Source organism: Triticum aestivum, chromosome 1A (genome assembly GCF_018294505.1).
Source record: "Triticum aestivum cultivar Chinese Spring chromosome 1A, IWGSC CS RefSeq v2.1, whole genome shotgun sequence".
Lineage (NCBI taxonomy): Eukaryota > Viridiplantae > Streptophyta > Magnoliopsida > Poales > Poaceae > Triticum > Triticum aestivum.
Window position 1 is genome coordinate 249727189 of NC_057794.1, and position 24035 is coordinate 249751223.

Sequence of the window (24035 nt, forward strand, 5' to 3'; positions counted from 1 at the left end):
CAAGCCGTGTGTGTTGTGAGCAAACGATTGCTGGTATACAATTGTGAGTGATTGATTAAAACATCACCGACGGGTTACATTGTTTAGTCCGTGCGATGTGATTTTCTTTGTCCGCACAACATCTACGCTCTGTCTATAGAGCAGCAACATATATACTTAAAAAGACAGCATTGCATAACCAAATTAAGCATACAATTACACAAATGACTACACACATAACATTTCCACACACCAAAGCAAGAAATTACATGCTTACTAAAGTAGGAGAAACGAGGATCTAATCATCTACTTATTGTTGCGACGACGCTTGCCATTGCTCTGCTTCTAGATGGATCCCTGGCCGTTTTGGGGAAGGAAGCACTTCCTCATGTCAACGATCTGCATGTACATGTCGTAGCTCATGTACGCCTCCTTGGTCGCATACATGATGTGAGCTTTGTCGAGTTTCTCCATCCAGACCGAGTGCCAGACATGCTTGTCCTTGTTGCATGAATCCTTCATGTCTCTATAGTAGGGGTCGATGATGGCCTCAGCGAGGTGAACCAGTGAGTCCTTCTCATGCTCCTTGCTGCCCCAGATCTTGTATTGGCCCTAGGTCGACAAGATTCTGGCAGGCGATGCCCGAATTCTCGAGCGCCTTTACATCGTTGGAGATGTCCACCATAATGAACATGTAGTGGGGGCTGTTGACAAACCTGGCGAAAAGCTCACAAGGCCCTTGTGGCCAGGCAGTAGTGGTAGACGAGGACGTAGTGCCGCACACACATCTAGGAGACGGCGACCTTGGGACGAGACCCGGCACGAGAGCAGGTGTACTCGAGGTCGAACCCGACCACCTTGTACTTCTCCACGGCAAGCAACAGCTCCATGACGTGGATGGAGTGCTCCACCCACACCGGCCCGTTGGTGTACACCACCGAGAGGTTGATGAACCTTCTATGGGTGTCCACCACAGCACGCATGGTGAACTGCTGCTCGTCGTTGGCAGCCGCTCGGAGCGCCATTGGAGCTGCGTAGGATACCCTCTAAGAATTTCTCATGGTGGGTGTGCTTCTTGCAATGGTGGGGCGCGATTAAAAGGTTGAAGAGACACAAGGGTTAAATGGCCGTTGTAATAAATAGGGGCCGGCTGGCCTGTAATTGTCACGTCTTGTCACGACGTTCATAGTGGAGGATTCCAGTGCACACTTGACAATACCACCCCGCATGCGTGGGATCGAAGAGGCGCCAAATGTATCGTCGGTGAGCCTGTTTCCGCGCTACCGCGTTGTTTACCATGCAAGCTTCCCGCTCGGCTTGTTTGGCCACGCGTCGGCTAGAAAAGGGACAAATCATGGGCGTTTATTGGCAAAAAGCTTTGTAAAAACAAAGTGTGTGGAATGACTTTGATCATAAGTTTACCCATGGGTGATGAGGTCAAAGTTACACAGAAGGGTGATGATGGACACTCGAGTGCGATAAGTAATTATGCGCTCTACAGTGCACACGGTGGAAGAAACCAAATGTGTTCAATAATGTCGAAGATCGCAGTCAAGTTAGCTATACAGATCGTGTGCTGTGAGATCGACAAGGTAAACTGATTCGAGAATGGTTAATAAAATCTAAGACCATTGCATATTAAGGTCAGAATAGTGTTAGCAATATACAAGTCTCATACGATGCCATTTCAATGATTGTACCACAAAAGCTCGAAATGTTACAAGGTTCAAATTCCAGAGTTATATGGCTCAAATTCGAAGATTACAAGGTTCAAACTGATATTAGAAATGAAATTCAGCTCATCAGCTGCAAACGCTCGCGTTGATCCGCTGAACATGGATATCAGAGAGGTTCAAACTAATATCACCGCTTCTAAGTCTGGTTTCGAAACCTCACAATTTTTGCAAAGGGGTGAACCACTGATAAGTCATGTATGGGGTTGACACGATGACTTCCGATTACTCTATCATCTAAAGTTCCAAAATGAAATTCAGCATTTTTGGGGCCTACTCCATTCTGCCGCAGGTGCCGGCGCTGATCAACAAACCATTCATTTTTGCTAAATAAATGTAAGGCAAACCTCATTTCCTTCAGCACCCTTGCTTTAAGAACAAAGAATCTGGCAAATATAATCTCCAGTATGGTCCCTCGGTAGGAGTTCAAAGTAATTTCTAAGAGATGCATATTTGGGCATTCGACGTGATTGTTATATTGTATCACATTATCCACCACTGGGCCTAATCTTATCCGCAAAAGAAGAAAATGTGTTAGTGCCTACATGCAGTTTTTAACATTACTACGGGCCTATTTGGTTTGCAGGATTTGTAAAATGCACTAATATGCCATCTTCGATCTGACATGATTAACATGGGCATTTGATTACATTCTAGAAAAATGTAGCCTTCTTCACAAGAGGTTGGAGTGGATGAAAAGTTCCCAAAGAAAACTTGAACTCCCTTATGGTTAACATTTAATAGGGAAGGAACATCACCTCGATATATAGCTTCTCTAGGCACAGAAAGCATCTCAGGAAACTATCAGCTTGCTCCAGGTTGGGGCCAATAGATTCTAGTGCCAAGACCTTCACTGTGCGTAGTTTCGGGGTCAAGCTTGTCGGAATCATTTTCTGAATGACAGACGAACAAACATCTTCAAATTAGAAATAATGTTAATTTGTAGAAGGAGAGGTAGAAGGCGGCTGTTGTACCTGAACAGGTGTGGATCCAATAACAAGTTCGGAGTATTTGTGAGACGAGTAGCCCACCACTATCAATTTCAGTGCAGAAATGACATTGATTCTTGTTGGACCTTCTTGATCAACTACAAGTAATCTCTCAAGTGCAGGTGTGTCCTCAGTGACCATACCGTGGTACACATCTTGTGATGACTTCCTACCACACTAGCAACACACATAAATAGTCCGGAGAGTCATGGAGGTGATGTGGAAGGTACTCAACCCATTGATCGCCTGAAGACGAAGGTACTCGAGTGCAGTATAGCCACGGAGCAGGCGCTCCATGTCACCGTTTAAGAGACAGACGGTGCCGAGCTCAAGGTGCTTCAATCGTGGTAGAATAAGAGTGGGTGCATCATTAAGGGGGGATGGAAGTTCCTAAACTTGGCAACGCGTAGCGTGGGCGTGAGGCGGAGTGTAGACGTTGGCAGCAACCACATATGCCCATCATCAAAAGTGAGCTCCTCGACCTGATCTAGGGCAGGGGATCGGAACCAATCGTCAAGCTTGGCTCGGTCCTTGCCGTTGGAATAGAACTTGCCCATTCTAAGGCCTTTGGTTGAGCCAAGGTGATTGCCGAGGATCTTGGAGAACGCATCCAAGCTTTTGCGATAGCCATGGCAGAGCTTGTGGGTGTCGATGAGGTCGAGAGGGCTGGAGTTCCATAGGGGGCGCCCTCGGTGTCAAAACTGGCAGATCTCGGGTAGGGGGTCCTGAACTGTGCGTCTAAGGATCAAAGGTAACAGGAGACAGGGACACGGTGTCTACCCAGGTTCGGGCCCTCTTGATGGAGGTAATACCCTACGTCTTTCTTGATTGACTTTGATGAGTATAGGGGTTACAAGAGTTGATCTACCACAAGAATTTAATGGCTAAACCCTAGATGTCTAGCCTGTATGACTATGATTGCCTCTATGGACTAAAGCCTCCGGTTTATATAGACACCGGAATCTTCATATCCACATGCCAAGCTTGCCTTCCACGCCAAGGAGAGTCCCATCCGGACACGGGGGAAAGCCTCCTATCTTGTATCTTCATAGCCCATTAGTCCGGCCCATGTTACATAGCCCAGACACCCGAGGACCCCCTAATCCAGGACTCCCTCAGTAGCCCCTGAACTAGGCTTCAATGACGATGTGTTCGACACGCAGATTGTCTTCGGCATTGCAAGGCGGGTTCCTCCTCCGAATACTCCAAAGCAGTTGATCAACAAGAACTATGTCCGGATCTGTTTAACAGTCACAATATCGCGGCCACAAGGGCATAATACTTAATCAAAAAACACGATATGTCTTCACTGACAGTTTTTGCTGGCAAGATGTTACATCTGGCCTCTTTATTATTTCAGATCACTTTTCAATCTCCCGTTTCGCATTTCGAGACACAGCCTCCGGGACATGTCTTGTCAAAATAGAGATCGTGTCCTCTTATCACGGGATCTTCTTCAATACGGGTTTGGGTAATCCAACCGTGTCGTCCGCACGACCCCTTGGGAATAGGCGAGTTTTAAGGCTCGTGGGGGGACGCTCTATATTCACTGCCTTTATAAGGAGATAAGAATCCACCTTTTCACCCCATGCCTTCTTCTTTCTCAGCCCATCCGCTCTCAAGCTCCAGAGCCCAAGCTTTGATCCTTCCGTCCCAAAAAACATTCAAGCCATGTACGGATCTGGAGCGCAAGGCAAGTGGATGGCCTCCTCCATCACGGAGGATGACATCAAGGAGCTCCGGGAAGCGGGGTACTTGGCCAAGGAAATCGCCCACCGGCTTCCAGCCAAGAAGCAGATCGTCCCTACTCCGGAGCCCCATTAGAGGGTAGTATTTATCCCTCATTTCCTCCGCGGATTAGGGTTTCCCCTCCATCCTTTCATCCGCGGCCTTATGTTTTACTACAGGCTAGATTTCCATGATCTAGCTCTGAATTCCTTCCTTAACATTTTGGTGTTCATCGTCGTATGTGAGGCATTCCTCTGCATCCCTCCCCACTTCGGCCTATGGCTCAAGGTCTTCAATGTGAAGCCAAAAGTGGTGGACGGTCAACACGCGGAGTGCGGCAGCGGCATGGTGAGCAAGCTTCCCAACGTCACTTGGCCTAAAGGCACCTTCATGGAGATCGTGAAGGGGTGGCAGCATGGGGTGGTTCTACGTCATGGAACCTTGTGACTCCACATGGGCCGCTCCTCCCGAATTCAAGTCCGGGCCTCCAATACGGCTGACATCCTGGCTCAACAAGGGCCTGGATTGGGCGTCATCCGACGAGGTGACAATGTTGTAGAAGCGCATCAAGAGTATGGTAGACAAGAATACCAGACTTGCCAGCGTAATCCAGGTAATGCTCTTTCACAGGATTCTCCCCTACCAAGACCGGACGCAGTGCATGTGGGAGTTCAACCTGGCCGGTTCCCGGACCCTGCGGCGATTCTTCGGCATGGAGCACGAAGACATGTGGAAGCTGTTGTTCAAGACCCAAAGTACGTGGCTAGAAACGATCGAGGATCTCGGCCTCGACTGTACTCATGCATCGTCTCCTGTAAGTTTTTATAGTAACTTTATTATTTGCAAATTCAAGGGGCTTACTAAGCTTTCCATTCTTCCCACAGGGCTGGACGAAGAAGGCAGAGCGGATTCACTGTCCGGATCCACTACCTGAAGACCCAGTCGTCCCTCTATTAATGAGGATGATGGTTCCGGCGCCAAGAAGAAGGGCAAGGAGGCCAAAAGTAGCCTCCGTCGTAAAGGTTCTTTGGACGTAGTGTCTGAAGACACCGAGACCCACTCCCCCTGGCGAAGATGAAGGGGAGGAGGAAGAGAGTAAATCTCCCCTTAAGGGGGGAAGAAGAAAAGGGGGCTTCCGCGGATCTGGAGGCGGAGGCGTCCAAGAAAGGGAGAACCTCCCTCACGGACGACTCCAAATCAGACGCTAATGAATGGCGCCCTAGGCTGAAGCCCCTGGCCAGATCGCGTCACTTTGTGATCTATATATCTATCTGGCTTTCCGCATTGTGATCTTAATATACTGTATTACATGTTGCAGTCCGGCTCGCGTCCTCCCCCAGCAATCCTCATCTTCGGGGAATTCGCTGGATCTGAACATGATGGACAGCGGGCCACCTCCGCCGGCCTCCTCCCCCAAAGCTACAGATGATGCCGAAGTGTTGTCCCGAAGGACCCTTCTGGGTCATGGGGAGGTGCGGGGAGCTCCCACGGTGGCGCCAGAGAGCGATATCCCTGCTACCGGAAACATGGGGGAATCGACCCCCATGGAGACTGACGATGGGGGCCATGCCCAATTCGGCCCTCAACCAAATATTATTTCAGAGACCAATGCGGCTCTAGGATCAGGTGGGAAACCTCCTTAGAAAGAAGGGGGTGCGCAAATCCTACCGGCGACCTTTGTCAATCTGGAGGCGCCGGATACTCTGGTGGAAGCACTTCAGAGTGCCACTATTGTAGAAGAACATCGTACCCTTATGGGTACGGTGGTTGAAAGGGTTCGGTCTGCCAAAAGCGGATTGAATGAGGCTTATACTAGATTTCCGAGAGGCTTTGAGGTATGTAATATAATACCTTTTGGCTATATGATAAAAAGTGTGTGTGTATAGATAGTAGCCCCTGAGACTCTGTTCGGTATTCACAAGGAAAGGCCGAACAAAGGATCTAATGACCCAATCAAGAGAGTAACACACATATCTATTTGAACCAAACAGGCTGCGATGCAGGCGTCAGCTACCCATGCCACCGAAGCGTCAGAGCTGAGGCGGAAGTTACCGGAAAAGCAAGGTACGCGATACCGAAAATGCTTCTGAAATAATATCAGCAATAATTTGCCATCTAAATGAGTCTTATAACTTTGCTCATATCTGCCGTGCCTGAGGTCGATACCCTCAAGAGCGCGCTGGCTGAGGCCAAGAAAGAGGCGGAGGAGGAACGAGCCGCCCGCCTAAGACATGAGTCAAGGGTGGAGGAAGTCCAGCAAGAGCTCAAGGATGCTATAAGCAAATGTGAGTCCTTAGAGCAAAAAAATTTGGATCAAAAATCCGAACTTGCTAAGGCCCTCCAAAGTTCTCAGGAGGCCCGGACTGAAGCCCAAAACGCCTGCCGGGAGATCCAGGAGGCGAAGCAAATTGCGACTGGTAAGGCCTTTGGCCATGATTTGGAGTTCTCCAGGATTTGTGAGGAAAAATACATCTTACTGACCAGGATTTGGAGTTCTCCAGGAGCGTTTGCGGACCTGCCCCGAAGTGTTGCCGATGGTGCGGAGTTCTTCTGAGCCAAAGAGGGGAGCTCGACAGAAAAGCTATTCTGGTCGCAGTACCTTGCACCTGAGCATCCCATGCCCCTCAGCGATCAGATGAAGCAGTTGACCAAACTGCATAGGGTGGCCAGATTGGCCATGAGGGATTTTATAATCCGCTTGTGGCCTGCCGAACCCATACGCAGCAGCTACTTCGGGCTCGTGAAGTGGCTGATCAGTGCCCACCCCCGGCTTGATGCCGTGAAGAAGTTAGTCTGCATCAAAGGTGCGCGGATGGCCTTCGCCCGTGTCAAAGTGTAGTGGGCGAAGATGGATGCCGTCAAGCTCGCAACCGAGGGACCGCCCGTATGCAAAGAGCACTGCATGCCGGAGCGGTATTTAGATGATGCCCTAGAAGGATCCTGCATTGTAGAGGGCCAGTATTCGAAGGACATCATTTTTGAATGAATGTATCCTATGTTGTCCAATCCTGTATTATGAAACAAGGCTTATGTATGATATGCTGCTTGTTTTATTTTAAAATATTTTCCTCTTGTGTGGCCGTTTACGACATCTGAGAGTTGGCCAGTCGTCGGCTTCAGCCCCCACGTAGGTAGTACGGGGGTGTTCGGGCTAGCACCTAAACACACTTGACCCAGTGACTTGGTCCGTGAAGGAGGTGTTAGTGCAGCGAACCTGGCAATCGGACTATATGGCTTTATCGCTCTCACTTGGCCATAGGAGTTTTATAATGGGAGTATAGGCGCAGCCCCTAGTATTGTTCGGTTATCTGAACTTGGGTGCTGTGGATGCCCGGCCGGGTGAAGGCCGGCCTGTCGTGTAATGCGGAAAAATCGTAAGAGATTTATACTTAGTCACCGAATAGCTGACCAACTCTCGCCGCATCATGACAGTCAGTTTTCGGCTTTCTCTACTAAGGTGTCTATCCGGATGAACCGGAAACACAATCGCAGTAGTTCTCCCTTTACTACCTTAGCCGAACAAGCGGAACGTAAGGTAGTAACCACAGGAGCCGGGCAATCCAACTATTGACCAAAGACATGATTCAGAGCCGATGCATATAATGCTATATTTGGGACGCCGAATTGCACTGTGAAAGGGTTCAGAGCTTGTTTAGTTTTTTTTAATGTATGTGGCTCAATAGAGCCCCTGGCGATTTAAGTCGTACCAAGCTGTACATGACAATCAGACAAAAACAGGGAGACACAGATTAAGAAGTAGGCCAATACCGCATAGGTTGGGCTAGAAACTATTTCCATTATAGTCTGATTGATACGTCAAAACGTATTGGTACAAATAGTGCAGTAAGCAACAAGGCTATTTTACATGCCGAGCACAATGTAAAGTTGTGCATGTGTCCTAAATACGAACGAGGTGATGTTTAAAGACCCTGTAGGTACTCTGCCACGCGTCTATGCTGCCTTTTCCCCTTGGTGTATTGTCCTTCGAGAGGATCATCGATCGGCGTTTTCATGGTAGGCCTCAAAAAGAGACCTTGGTACCATCGAACAGGTGACATGGGTTGTGAGGAACCTAAGAAAATAAAAAGAAAAAAAGGAAATATGAGTGTCCAGATAGGGTCTAGCTGTATTATGGACTTTATCTTTATTATGCCTCCATCCTTTCCCATGGTATCTTTAGTGCATAATTATGCACACGTGGTACATGTGCCACAATTTGGTAGGGGCTGAGATGGAGGCTGAATTGCTAATCGAGCTCCTGACAAGCTGGACTGTCGTACTGTCGGGTAGTCCGGACTCGTTTGACAGTGTCTGGGGACTTGGCCGCCGATGTAATAGTCGGCTTGATAAGGTCGCCCTGTACTTCCACTGCCAGGGCCGCGGTGTGCTCCTCATTACGAAGGGAGCGTTCCATGTTTCCATTAACCGTTATAACACCGCGTGGTCCGGGCATCTTGAGTTTGAGATAGGCATAGTGTGGGACCGCATTGAAGCGAGCAAACACGGTTCGTCCGAGCAGTGCATGGTAGCCACCACAGAAGGGGACGATGTTGAAGATCAAGTCTTCGCTTCGGAAGTTGTCTGGCGAACCGAAGACAACCTCCAATGTGATTGAGCCCGTGCAGCGGGCCTCTACACCAGGTATTACTCCTTTAAAGGTAGTTTTGGTAGGCTTGATTCTTGACGGATCAATACCCATCTTGCGGACTATGTCCTGATAGAGCAGGTTAAGGCTGCTGCCGCGTCCATGAGGACTCGCGTAAGGTGGAAGCCGTCAATGATTGGGTTGAGGACCAGTGAGGCCGAACCTCCGTGATGGATACTGGTCGGATGGTCCCTGCGATTGAAGGTGATCGGACAGGCTGACCATGGGTTGAATTTTGGGGCGACTGGCTCTATCGCATAGACGTCCCTTAGCGCGCGCTTGCGCTCCCTCTTAGGGATATGAGTGACAATGACATATATCATATTTACCATTTTGACTTCGGGGGGAAATTTCTTCTCTCCTCCTATGTTTGGTGGACGAGGCTCCTCGTCGTCGTCCTCCCTTTCTCCTTATGTTTGGTGTTTAAGTTGCCGGCCTGTTTAAAGACCCAAGAACTTTGGTTGGTATGATTGGCAGGCTTGTCGGGGGTGTCGTAAATCTGGCAGGGTCAATCGAGTATTCGGTCCAAGCTGGATGAGCCCTCTCTATTTCTTTTGAATGGCTTCTTCCGCTGACCGGACTTGGAGCCGCTGAATCCGGCATTGACCGACATGTCTTCGATATTCTCATTATTGTTGCGGCGCTTGTGTTTGTTGCATCGGGGCCTGCCGTTGTTATTCTTAGCTTCGGAAGTGCAAGGTTCGCTTGTACTATTACTGCTACGGGCTAGCCAGCTATCTTCGCTTGCGCAAAAGTGAGTCATGAGTGCCATGAGGGCTGCCATGGACTTCGGCTTCTCTTGGACGAGGTGTCGGGCGAGCCATTCATCATGAATGCTATGTTTAAAGGCCGCAAGGGCTTAGGCATCTGGACAATCGACAATCTGGTTCTTTTTAATGAGAAACCTAGTCCAGAATTTTCGGGTGAACTCTTCGGGCTGCTGGACAATATGACTGAGGTCATTAGCATCTGGAGGCCGGATGTAGGTGCCCTGGAAGTTGTCTCTAAAGGCATCCTCCAGGTCTTCCCAGCTTCCGATAGAGTTTTCTGGGAGGCTATTTAACCAGTGTCGAGCTGGCCCCTTAAGTTTTAGGGGGAGGTATTTGATGGCGTGTAGATCGTCACCGCGAGCCATGTGAATGTGGAGAAGAAAATCTTCAATCCATATTGCGGGATCTTTTGTGCTGTCGCAGTTCGGATGAAGTCCGTATGCAGTTTTCGGCCTGGGCGTGGTTGTGCTTGTCGCGCCAGGATTGATAACTGTCCTCTCATGCCGGGGCATGCCCCCACGATCCATAGATTGATCTGCTCTGACCTGATCTATTTTCCAGGTCCTGTCATAGGTCATGTGTGTATCCCCGAGCTGTTGTTTCTCTGCTTTTACGGCAAGGTGGTGCGGGCTGGTGTTCGGCTTGAGTTGCCGTTCTATCCCGGCCACGTGGTGGTCGGTCTGGTCCATCAGCCGTGTTACGCGCGGGTGGTATGGGCTCCAGTGCCTCATCGTTGAATTGGGGTAGCAGCTTACGCTTCAGGTAACTCTTTGTTGGGCGTTCGAGGCAGTATTCTTCAGCTGCCAGGACATTAGTCCATCTGTCGTTGAGGAGATCTTGGTCAGCTTGGAGCTTCTGCTGCTTCTTTTTTAGGCTTCTTGCCGTGGCTATTAGCCGGTGCTTAAAGCGCTCTTGTTTGAGGGGTTCTTCTGGCACGATAAAGTCTTCGTTGTCGAGCCTCATGTCGTCCTCAGAGAGTGGTAGATAGTTGCTATCCTCCGAGACTTCGTACCCTGCTTGCTCGTCAGGGTCGACTTGCCCGTCCTCCTGATCATCCTGTTCAGATGTTGGTTCGATGGGGTCTTCTTGGTCTTTGGCGTTCTCCGAAGTGTCATCGTCTCTTGTGTCGGTATTGCTGTCTTTTCCGCGATGTGATTTAGAGCGGCGCCACTGACGTCGACGCTTTGGTGGTATCTTAGGAGGTTCATCCTCGTATGGGTCCCCATCATCGCCATCGCCTTTTTTAGGTGTGTCCACCATGTACACGTCGTATGAAGAAGTGGTCGTGCAGCGTCCGGTGAACGGCGGGTTTTGGGCCTCTCCGGCATCGTCGTCCATACCGTCGATGTCTTCGGAGACATAGTTGAGCATGTCGGTTAGATCCTCGACAGTGGCTATAAAGTGGTTGGTGGGTGGGAAGTAAAATTCCCTATTTTCAGCCCATAGTCTGGGTTGGGCGCAATTCGGAAGCGGTTCCTCTGTGATGGCGAGGTATCGCATTAAGTCCAGAGCCTTGTTTAAGAGCGAGGTTTGGACGGGGACCGAAGTTCCCTGGCCCAGCTCGCATGACACGGACTTCGAGGGTTCGGAGCTAGTGTCCGGAGAAGATCTCGACTTTCTGATGACTGCCGGTGGTGCTATCCTCTTCAGTTCACCAGTGTTGAGCTCTATAGCTGTAGAGAGTCCAGCAGGCTCTAGACTCCCGTCTTCTGACCTGGTGACACGCTCAGGATCTAAGGCCGGAGCGGTGGTTGGAGTCGTGAGCCCTTGGAAGATGAAGTCTCCTCGGATATCAGTGACATAGTTCAGATTTCCAAAACTGATCTGGTGACCACGGGCGTAGCTGTCGATCTGCTCCAGGTGGCCAACCGAGTTATCATGTAGTGTGAAGCCACCGATTACGAAGATCTGGCTGGGGAGAAAAATCACCTTCCCTGCAGCATTATTGTAGATGATCGATGGAGCCATCGAGCCTTTCGACGACGGCACAGTGGAACTCTCAATGAAAGCACCAAAGTCGGTGTCAAAACCGGCAGATCTCGGGTAGGGAGTCCCAAACTGTGCGTCTAAGGATCGAAGGTAACAGGAGATAGGGACACTGTGTTTACCCAGGTTCGTGCCCTCTTGATGGAGGTAATACCCTACATCCTGCTTGATTGACTTTGATGAGTATAGGGGTTACAAGAGTTGATCTACCATGAGATGGTAATGGCTAAACCCTATATGTCCAGCCGGTATGACTATGATTGCCTCTATGGACTAAACCCTCCGGTTTATATAGACACCGAAGGGGGCTAGGCTTGTACAAAGTCGGTTTATAGAGAAAGGAATCTTCATATCCGCACGCCAAGGAGAGTCCCATCCGGACACGGGGAAAGCCTTCAATCTTGTATCTTCGCAGCCCATTAGTCCGGCCCATGTTAGATAGCCCGGACACCCGAGGACCCCCTAATCCAGGACTCCCTCAGGTGCCACCGCCGGGAAAGGACGATTGTCTGCGCCCCATATTTGATTGGGAGGAGGGAGATGATGACTCTCAACATATCATCGGGGAGGCTGCTGATGAAGTCTAGGCCTGCTGGAGTCGCTTGCGGTTCTAGCTCGCCCCGCCTCCGCTTGTTGGCAGCCTCGTTCTCCACCTCTGGAGTCTCCATGTCAGCGACGCTTTTTGATAGAAATGGGAGTACAGGGAATATTTAGTTAAAACAGGGCAATTGAAAAGTGTATTGGTAACTAGAAGTTATTAGGTAGGAATATAGTAAGAAAAGGGAATAACAATTGGTTGCTTAAATACTACACAATTAATTTGACATTGTTGGGTAAGTCAACATGCAGATAGTTGAAAAGAAAACTTACTTCGAACAAAGTCTGGACGGATGATTTTATCGGCGAAGTTAGTATATATCTCATGACCAGGCCCTTTTATGTGCAGTGCAATTTTAGTGCCGGCTTTCAGTACATAAAACTTTGCAATTTCTTTCCAAAAGCCAGTGCCAAAATAGGAGTCACCACGTTCATCAAGTCTTATAGTAGCAACGATTGTAAATCCATGGTTTGTGTGCAATATGACATCCATGCATCCTTCATCTATGTAAAGGGAAAAACTGTGCACTACATAATCTGTTGCATAGCAAGGGATGTTATGCATAAAATGGTAGGATTGTTAAAGAAAATATGGTAACATGCAATATGGGCCCAAATTGAAAGAATTGTACAATACTTGAAATCAAAAGACAAAAATCTATAATTAAACAGATTGGGTAAACATGATGTCATGGAAATATGAGAGTAATCGAAAGAACAATACATCATTAATTTGCCTAATATAGAAAGAAGAGGGGGGAAATCCCCTTTGACATATATGGTGCATGTGACACCTTTTATCCAAATGTAGAAACATTTAGAATATGTTCAGGAAAGTAGGCCATGCCAACCGATTTAGGGTGAGATTGAACATACCGCGCGCGTCCTCAAGTTATCTGGTACGGTGAGATGGAATCTCTGGCGGAGGTCACAAAGTCCTAAAGTGTCGGCGCACTGTACATTATATGAATGAAAGAAAACCCTCAGATCAGCTCGAATAAAAATGAATTCACGGTGATTTCCGCCGGGTGATTAAAGGAGGCAGATGAACTAGGATAAGAGATGAGATAATATCTCGTTAAATTAGTTACCTTGTCGTTCATGAGAAAGAACCCTCAGTACGGCAAATTCCCCAACTGAGCGGAGCTAGGTCAAGCGCGAGAAGCGTCGAGAAAGTCGATGGCGATAGGCGGCGGCAAGAGGAAGCGGCGAAATGCATTGGGCTTTGCCGGCAGCCTGGTGGCGGCGGCAGGCGTCGAGCTAAGTGTTTACCACCGCGATAGGCGGTGCCATGGCATAGACGCGGAGGAGCTTGTGCAGGTGTGAACGAGGAACATACTGGAGGGGCCGAGGGGGTGGAGGGTGGGTGAGGGTTTTTGTGACGTGGGGATGGTGTGCGTTTTCTTTTTTTCTTTTTTGAATTGGGTGGTGAGGGTTTTCTGTCCCACAAAGAATTTTGGGGGCGACGGTTTGCTAGAGCGAACAGTGTGTGATTGACGCAGCAGGAAAAATGAAAGTCATTGCACACGGTTCCAATTTTGGGAACCATGTGTGATTGACGTACTACCTCCATCCTGGTTTATTGGCCCCCCTTTGTAATTTTGACCAAATATTTAACATACTCAGACATAGATAATAAGCGTACACGTATATAAGCATAGTTCAACCATAAGTAGTACATAGTTTAACCGCATTAAGCATACTCAAGCGTACATAGTTGGATCCATCCCACATCTCACCTCACATGCAGCCGACACAATCTTGAAGCTTCTCCAGGTACTCGGTGTACATGTCGTGCGCCACCCTGCGAGAATACTTCTACTTGAAGGATCGAATGGCCCATCCTCTTGCATGCGCCAGAACACTTAGATACGCATCATGAAGATTCTGGCTGCAAAATGGGCATCCATAGCCACCGTTCCAGGTCCTAATACGCCTGTTATGCCTTCTCGCATAAAGATCCCTCAGGATTTGCCTGTTGTACCTCCTTTGGACATCTTCATCCTCGTTGTCCACATCGTCAGACATCACCTATACAAATAGTAAAACAAATTTGGCATCAAATCAATGATTACATGCCGTGAAGTAGGATTAGGAATTTATGGCTATTTATTTATACATATCCAGAGATTATGGTTCGGATTTTAAGCAGTCGTCTATGTACAGACCAATCTTGAAGAAAATAATGGCACAAACATATGTAGGTCATTCAAAATCAATTGTCAAGCCCTGGCTAGGAATTATTAGCACGAACACTAACCCTAGTCGGGTTAATAGCAGAAATCATTTGACACTTATTGCATGTACCATTCAAACAATCAATAAACTACACGGATCTAACGAGACTTACTCAGATTTCATGGATAGGGAGAACATAACCATATGATTTCTATTCCAAAAAGGGGGAGGCAGGAGTAACTAAAGAAACCCTATGATCTATTTGACACATAAATGGGTATAGATGACTAACCAGCTGTCCGTCATCGTCGGAGTCGTCGTCAGAGTCATCGCCGGAGTGGTCGTCGGAGTCAGTGTGGAACTCCGCCTCCAGCTATGGAAGCTCGATGTTGTCGACGACATCAGGGTGCAGCGATAACTCGCCGGCGGTGACAGCAACCTCTGTCTCCATCTCCACACCGTGCTCCGGTTCTTTAGCAGCCCCGGCGTCGCCACTCCCTCCGATGGGGCGCTTCAGTAGCATCGTCATACACTGACGGCTTTGAGGACTGAGAGCGGCGTCGAGGATGCAAGCGGAGAGAGATGATTGTGTGTGTAGCGAGGATGGGGGGTGCAGCTGCTCGGGCGCACCATTAATATGGAGTAGTGGGAGTTGTGGGAGAGAGGCGGGCGGCGGTCAAACCGATGGCTCGCCTCCCTATGAGCCTGCGCACCGGACTGCTGGTATGCCTACCAAAGTTTCACATAGCTACTCGCACGCCTCTCGATGACACTGCGCAGCGAGCACGCCTCCGTCAATTCACACACCTTCATGCACGCCTCCCCGTCTACCTGCACGGCGGACGCGTCCCGTCAACTCACGCCTGCTCGCACAGCACATGGGTCGCGTGGCGACACATATATTGTTTTTCTATTTGGATGATTAATGCCGCCACTTTATTGCTTAACCGAAGCATGGCACGTATCCATTATTGGTCTAACGCTCACGGTTCGAATAAATAATCTGTTTGGGATATTGGTTCCAATTATTAATAATCTCCCATCTATAATTAGATAAATATTACATCAAAACTGGTCTCAAATTTGACAAAAAAAGTACAATGCCACTTTGTATTGGTGTCCATATGACAACATGATAAGTTTCATGAACTTCAAATAAGTTCTGGATGTACTAGAATTGAAAAATCAAGATTCTCAATGTTTGAAATTTGTTGCAGTGGGAGTAATCATGCACCCAGTGAGACACATGTGTTTTTGCAATCCATTTAGGTGCACTGTCACGTGTGCATGTAGTGCAAATTTGATTTTTGCACATTATACCCATAGAAAATCAATCAATCAATGTACTAAAATGTCTTAATGATCTCTGTCATTTTTTTGTAATTAAAATGTCCCTCCTTTGGTAACATATATGTTCACCACAGGATAATTAATTTAACATGCATCGTAGTTGCGGTGGATTCACGGTGTGTGTGTGGGCGTGAGTGGCTGTGGGTGGCGGGTGGCTCGCAGTACACTACGAGTTGTGAGCCACCATGTGGATTGGTCGTTTTGTTAGGCAGGCCGGTGCCACATCAGAGTCGTGAAATCGTTATTTAAAACATTACACAACCCTTTCATACATAAATGTTTTGGCCACATGCAGTCGATGGTTGTCCTACACGACACACGATACTCGTGTGTGACACTTTGTGTGGGCCCATGAGGTCATCGTCCATCACTTTGACGAACAGCAGGAAAGTGAGGTTAATTTGACCAGCAAGGTAGAATCTTTTTTGTTTGTGTTATGGTGGTATATAGTACGCATCGAAGAGGTGGGAGGGGACTAGCATATATACTATACGTATGCGTCCGTAAACAAGTACACCTCACTCAGTATCAAGACTTTTTGGTTTCTGAGGCACGTGCCAAATCAAAATTGTGAAATTGGCTATTCAAACATCACACAACACCTTTTTGGGCCACATGCATATCCTAGCTAGGACACTCACGTGAGACGCTTCCATCTATGGGCCCATGAGGCCATTGTCCATGCATGCATGCATCACTTTGACCTACATCGGGAGAGGTTAATTAATTTCACCATCGATGAGGATTCTTTTGGGTTGTACATATATTACGACAGGAGCATATAGTATGCGGTGAAGAGGGGGAAGGGGACCATCATATGTAGTACGCTTGATGAACCTCTCTCTATGTGGGTGCATGGTTTACGGTTTTGGAGGCATGTGGCACATCAAAGTTGTGCATTTTGGGTATTCAACATATATATGTTTGGCCCACATGCAAAGCGGTGGTGGTTGTCCTCTTGCACCCACTTAAGCGGTTATCAGCGATATCAATGCTTTCCATATGTGGGCCCGCTTGGTCCATCACTACTTTTTTCCTGACAACAAGAGAGGTTAATTTGACTTAGGAGGGGATTACTATTTTTGCTCTGGGATGACATGCATGATACAATTTGAGCACACACACATGCATGTGTACGCATGAATCCTTCCCATCGAGTCCAAGTGGCTAGTACAATGACACATCATGAATCGAGCTCGCTCTGTGTGGGGAGCTAGTGTACGATTTTTGACGCACATGCCACATCAATGTTGTGTATTCAAACATGCATGCACGCATCACCTCCATACATATGCATGCAGTGGTTGCCTTCGAAAGGTACACTCCCTCGCGTGGTTATCGGTGACAAGCCTATATATTCGTGGGCACGCGTGGACATCCATGATCACCTTGACCAACAACAAGATAGGTTACCATGGCGGATTCTTCATTTGGTTCGTGTTATCGTAGTATAGGTCATGGTGAGATTCAGACCTTAAGTTTGAGCACATATACTATGCACGCATGCATGCATGAATCCCCATCGTTGGGTTGAAGTGTGGTGTAACATACATATGCATCGTCAACCTAACCCTCACTCAGTGTGGGGATTTCTAGTTTGAAATCACGATGCCACATCAAAGTTGTTCCATTGTTCCTCAAAAACACACCTCTCCATACATATGTTTGGGCCACACGCATGCAGTGGTTGTCCTCGGGGTCTAGCTACTTGCGTGATTATTGGTGAGCTAGCCCATCTCCGGCATCGCATGGACGGCCATCACTTTGACCAACAACAAGAGAGAGGTTGTACGACCAAGGTGGATTATTCTTGGTCCGTTTTACGATCCATCTTGGTGAGATTTGCATCTCTGGCCCGCCGACTGAAAGTGTGTGTGTGTGGGGGGGGGGGGGTTGCTACTTCACACTTTGCTAGGTGAACCTCGGTTGGGAGGCATGCATTCATAGCTTAGGATTCCCTTCGTAGCAACACAAGGGAGGGGGCTGCTAGCTACTTTGCACTTTGCTAGGTGAACCTCGGTTGGGGGGAGGGGCATGCATTCATAGCTTAGGATTCCCTTTGTGCCGACACGAGGGGGAGGCCTGCTAGCTACTTCGCACTCTGCTAGGTGAACCTCTATTGGGGGGCATGCATTCATAGCTTAGGATTCCCTTCATGTCGATGATACGTCCATTTTGCATCATGCTTTCATATCGATATTTATTACATTATGGGCTGTTATTACACATTATGTCACAATTCTTATGCCTATTCTCTCTTATTTTACAAGGTTTACATGAAGAGGGGGAATGCCGGCAGCTAGAATTCTGGGCTGGAAAAGGAGAAAATATTAGAGACCTATTATGTACAACTCCAAAAGTCCTAAAACTTCACGGGAGCATGTTTCAGAATATATAAAAAATAAAGTACACCCACCGTCCACGAGGGTGGGGGCGCGCCCTACCCCCCTTGGCATGCCCTCCTGCCTCGTGGGCCCCCTGGCAGCCCTTTGATGCCCATCTTTGGCTATATGGAGTCTTTCGTCGAGGAAAAAATCATAAGCAAGCTTTCGGGAAGAAACTCCGCCGCCACGAGGCGGAACCTTGGTGGAACCAATCTAGGGCTCCGGCGGAGCTGTTCTGCCGGAGAAACTTCCCTCCGGGAGGGGGAAATCATCACCATCATCATCACCAACGATCCTCTCATCAGGAGGGGTTAATATCCATCAACATCTTCACCAGCACCATCTTATCTCAAACCCTAGTTCATCTCTTGTATCCAATCTTTGTCTCAAAACCTCAGATTGGTACCTGTGGGTTGCTAGTAGTGTTGATTACTCCTTGTAGTTGATGCTAGTTAGTTTACTTGGTGGAAGATCTTATGTTCAAATCCATTATACATATTAATACCCCTCTGATTATGAACATGAATATGATTTGTGAGTAGTTACCTTTGTTCCTGAGGACATGGGAGAAGTCTTGCTATTAGTAGTCATGTGAATCTGGTATTCGTTCGATATTTTGATGAGATGTATGTTGCCTTTCCTCTAGTGGTGTCATGTGAACATCGACTACATGAAACTTCACCATTGTTTGGGCCTAGAGGTGGGCATTGGGAAGTAATAAGTAGATGATGGGTTGCTAGAGTGACAGAAGCTTAAACCCTAGTTTATGCGTTGCTTCGTAAGGGGCTGATTTGGATCCATATGTTTCATAGTATGGTTATGTTTACCTTAATACTTCTGTTGTAGTTGCGGATGCTTGAAATAGGGGTTAATCATAAGTGGGATGCTTGTCCAAGAAAGGACATTACCCAAGCACCGGTCCACCCACATATCAAATTATCAAAATACCGAATGTGAATCATATGAGCGTGATGAAAACTAGCTTTACGATAATTCCCATGTGTCCTCGGGAACGCTTTTCTTTATATAAGAGTTTGTCCATGCTTGTCCTTTTCTTAAAAAAGGATTGGGCCATTTTTCTGCACCTTATTTACTTTTATTACTTGTTACCCGTTACAAATTACCTTATCACAAAACTATTTGTTACCAATAATTTCAGTGCTTGCAGAGAATACCTTACTGAAAACTGCTTATCATTTCCTTCTGCTCCTCGTTGGGTTCGACACTCTTACTTATCAAAAGGACTACGATAGATCCCCTACACTTGTGGGTCATCAGTCAACACGAGGGAGGGGGATGCTAGCTACTTTGCACTTTGCTAATTGAACACCGGTTGGGGGGGCATGCATTCATAGCTTAGGATCCCCTTCGTGCCGACACAAGGGAGGGGGGCTGCTAGCTACTTCGCACTTTGCTAGGGTGAACCTCGGTTGGGGGGCATGCATTCATAGCTTAGGATTCCCTTCGTGCCGACATGAGGGAGGGGGCTTGATAGAGGCGAGGGTCCCGATCTTTCATATCCAAGGTATTCATGTCCTCATCAGGGCTGCTAAATATTTCACACTTTGCTAGGGTGAACCTCGGTTGGGGGGCATGCATTCATAGCTTAGGATTCCCTTTGTGCCGACACAAGAGAGGGGGGGCTGCTAGATACTTCGCACTTTGCTAGGTGAATGAACCTCGGTTGGAGGGCATGCATCCATAGCTTAGGATTCCCTTTGTCCCGACGCGAGGGAGGAGGGGGGCTGCAAGCTACTTCGCACTTTTCTAGGTGAACCTCAGTTGGGGGGAGGGGCATGCATTCATAGCTTAGGATTCCCAATTCGTGCCGACACGAGGGGGTGGGGGCAAGCAATACCGTGCGCTTTGCAAGAGAGGTGCCACATCAAAGTTGAATTTGGTATTTGAAAATCAAACCACCCTTTTGATACATAAATTTGGTCCACATGCAAGTGTGTGCGTGTTCTGACCCTCTCTCGCGTCATTTTTCGCCAAATTTATGAACATTGGACAAGTCGGATGACGCAACAGACGTGGTTCACTCAAACCAACCGTGTGCCATGCCGGTGCCCCTGTCACGCACACATCCGCATAGTACATTGGGCTCCACGAGGCTCCCCCTCTCAAAAATATCTGCCCGCCTTGAGGGTTTTTCTATTTCATAACACACGGTTGTTATCTGCGGACCGTGTGCGATGTTTCTTGTTCCCAATACCGCTTGCATCCATAGAAAATATATGCCTGCCTCGAGGGTTTTTCTTTTTCATAACACATGGTTGTTATCTCCAGACCGTGTGTGATGCACAATCATCAAAATTTTCAATAGCCCGGCATTTCACTCCCGCGTTTGACTCCCGCGTAGTAAAATTTTGAGTACCCGCGTCATTTCCTGAAACACCCCCTTCCACACACACACACAACAGACACACACACACATACACACCAAAACCTCCTCGGGCGTGCGCACACACACACACCCTCCCTCGCTCAAAACCCTAGCAAGGTCCCCGCCACCGCTGCCGCCGCAAGGCTTCCATTGTCAAAATCTGCCGGTTTGCCCGTGCAGCTTACCCACCGATCTCCATACCCAAATCGCCCTGAGTTTCTTAGATGATGCCTGCCAAACGCCCCCTTTCCCACAGATCCCCATCCCCATCCCCCACTCCAGAGCATCGTGGCCTAAGCCCGACTATGCTTCCCGTGGAGCTCAAGGAGCGACTGGCCCAAAAGAGGTGTATAGCGGTCTCTTCGCCCGATGTCGTCAAGGAAGCTGACGACCATTACTGGCGGCAGGCACTCAAGCAGCGGGCTAGAGTATACGGGCATGTCTCGGCCGCTGGCTACGACATCGAGGTCATCGACAGCGACAGCCTGAGGTGGGCTATGTCGTAGGTTAAGTGGCCCACCCCAACCCCTTGGGTTCAAACTGTCGTCGATCTCATCCATGGCCCCGCCGCTGATCTCCTCTGGCTCGCTGTCAACAATTTGCCATTCTACATCGCCATCGAGCCCCTTTTGTCATTTCTGAAGGACATGTTCTGTGACGCTGGCTTGGGATCCACAGCTTCCAAGTCAGACCTCATCGACCGCGACCACGAGGAGGGCACCCTCTCCGGCTCTTCCAAGGGGAAAGAGCCCATCTGCTCTTCCAAGGGGAAAGCGCCCGTCTGCGACATTAGGGAGGCAACCCTACAGCCGTGCTCTTCCAAGGGGAAGGAGCCCATCTGCGACAACATGGAGCGCATCCAGGGTCCCTGCTCTTCCCACAGGAACGAGCCCATCTGTGACATGTGAGGAAACCCATGATTTGTTTTGTCGTGCCTCTTCACAGGGGGAATCCCATGATTTGTTTTGTCGAGTCCCTTTTGTAGTGTAGTGAGAATATGTCTAGTTTTAATTGCTATATCTGGTTGTTTGCAGTATGCCTTGTTTATTTCAGTTGTTCACAATGTGATGCTCTATATGTGCAATTATTTATTGTGCAATACATTTCATCAATCCAGTTTTAAACATACCGATAGGAATGCATATATGTGCTTGCTATTAAGCCTGTTATAGCTAGCATATGCCTTTTTAAAGCTTTTTTATTGTTCGGTTGTTTGTAGTTAGCATATGTCCAGTTTCAAATGCTATCTTTGGTTGTTCGTAGTATGCCTTGTTTATTCCAGTTATTCACAACGTGATGTTCTATATGTGCAAGTATGAACTGTTGTGCTTAACATGCTTCTCGATGTACCTACACAGGACAATTTTGGGAATGACTGATGTTTTCTATCGAGGTTAGTTTCATCCCATGGCTTATATATGCTCACTATTCAGGATATCGGTAGCTGGTACCATATAGGCCGGCGACTGATAAGGGACTAATCGGTGAATCAGACTTTTAACTGAATATATCTACAACCCATTTATCGTCAGGTTAAGTAGGGCCATATGTAATATATCTGAGGCTACACAGCAACATGCACTATACTTAATGTCTAAATATGCAATCCTAGGCTACATACCAACAAGGAAGAGTGTTACATTAATGTCCTAATGATGTCTGGATATACGTAGAAGAGCATCGACAACAACAACACAACCATGTTTGGATATCAACTTAGCTAGAGGTTAGAGTTAGTTTCTAGCTCATTACTAACCCTGAACTAACTCCATCCAAAGAGTTGTTTGGATGGCAGAGTTAGATTGACAATAAATGCACTAGGAGAACTAGTTCCAATTAGCACCTCTTGGGTTGGACAGTTTTTTTGGGTGGGTTATAGATGCAACTAGCTCAAACTAGCCCTCATGTTTAGATATACTTTAGGTCTATTTGAGCCTGAACTAGCTCAAACTAACCATAACCCCTGGATACAACAGCAGTTAATCAGTCAATAATTTGTAAGAATGCACTAAACTCCTTTCGGCCCATAATATAAGATGTTAATTCATCTAATATGTGAGTACATTGGATGTTATAAGATACCCCCTCAGTTCCTAAATATTTGTCTTTTTAAAGATTTCAAATGGACTACCACATACGGATGTATATAGACATATTATAAAAGAGTGGTGTACTACATCATTGTGCAATTGTTGTTTAGCTTCCAATATTAACTTGGTGCTTTTAGGTACATACGTCATTGGTAAAGATCCACGCTTCGACCCTTTCTGCGTATGGGGCAATGAGATATAGATGAACCAACATCAAGTGAGGAAGCTGATAAAGATTGTTAGTAAAATGGATCCAAAGGTGGCAATTAAACCATTTGTTTACACTTTATCCAAGACAGTAGAAAACTGCATGATGGTAAGTAAGAACTATGCAGCCTTCTTTTTACTGCCCATAATGAGTTGTGTTAGATGACAATGTCTGAATCTTTTTCCTTTGTAGTAGTTGCCAAAGCAGTTTACTCAAGGTTACCTCTCAGACTACATGATTGGTGGGCATGCAAAGATTAAAGTATTTCTACCAGAACATGATGATTATCTAGATGTTTTCATGAAGACCATGAAGGATGGGCGGTCGGCCATCGCAAGGGGTTGGACTAGAGTCGTGTGTGCCTTCTGCATGGAGGAGGGCATAATATGGGCATTCTGCTTCACCTTGTTCAGCAACCAAAATATATTTTTCCTCTTTCTTTACCGTCTTTAATAGTACAAGTATACAACTGTGGTTCATCATTCTTTATTTCGTCCTTATGTAATTCTTGAACATATGTACCTATGAATCGAATAATGCATTGGTTGTTTGAACCTGATTGATATGAATAAAGTTGTAGCATACATTCAAATCCGACACAATTTGAAATATCAGCAATTAAATTATGGTGAAATTATGCTCTCTAGGTTGTTACGGCACACACGGTTGGTAAAACACAAACGTTTGCGATATACACCATAATCCGAGACGGTTCACAGAGAGGAAACGTGTGCAAGCATGCACACAGTTGCCGTTTCCAAAGCGTGTGTGATGTCATACAATATCACAAACGGTGCGGGCAAACTAAACGTTTGTGTTAGTTGCCTTATCGTACACGATTCACAACCATGAACTGTTTTTGAATGCATCATAAATGTTGCACCACAGAATAGCGTGTGTGATAGTTGTTGTGTGCGACGATGTTACGACGGTCCGACGTTTCATAATCCTGTCTGACACTCGTACGATGATTAGCTAATATTCTTAACAGTGAACCATTTGTGATGGGCCG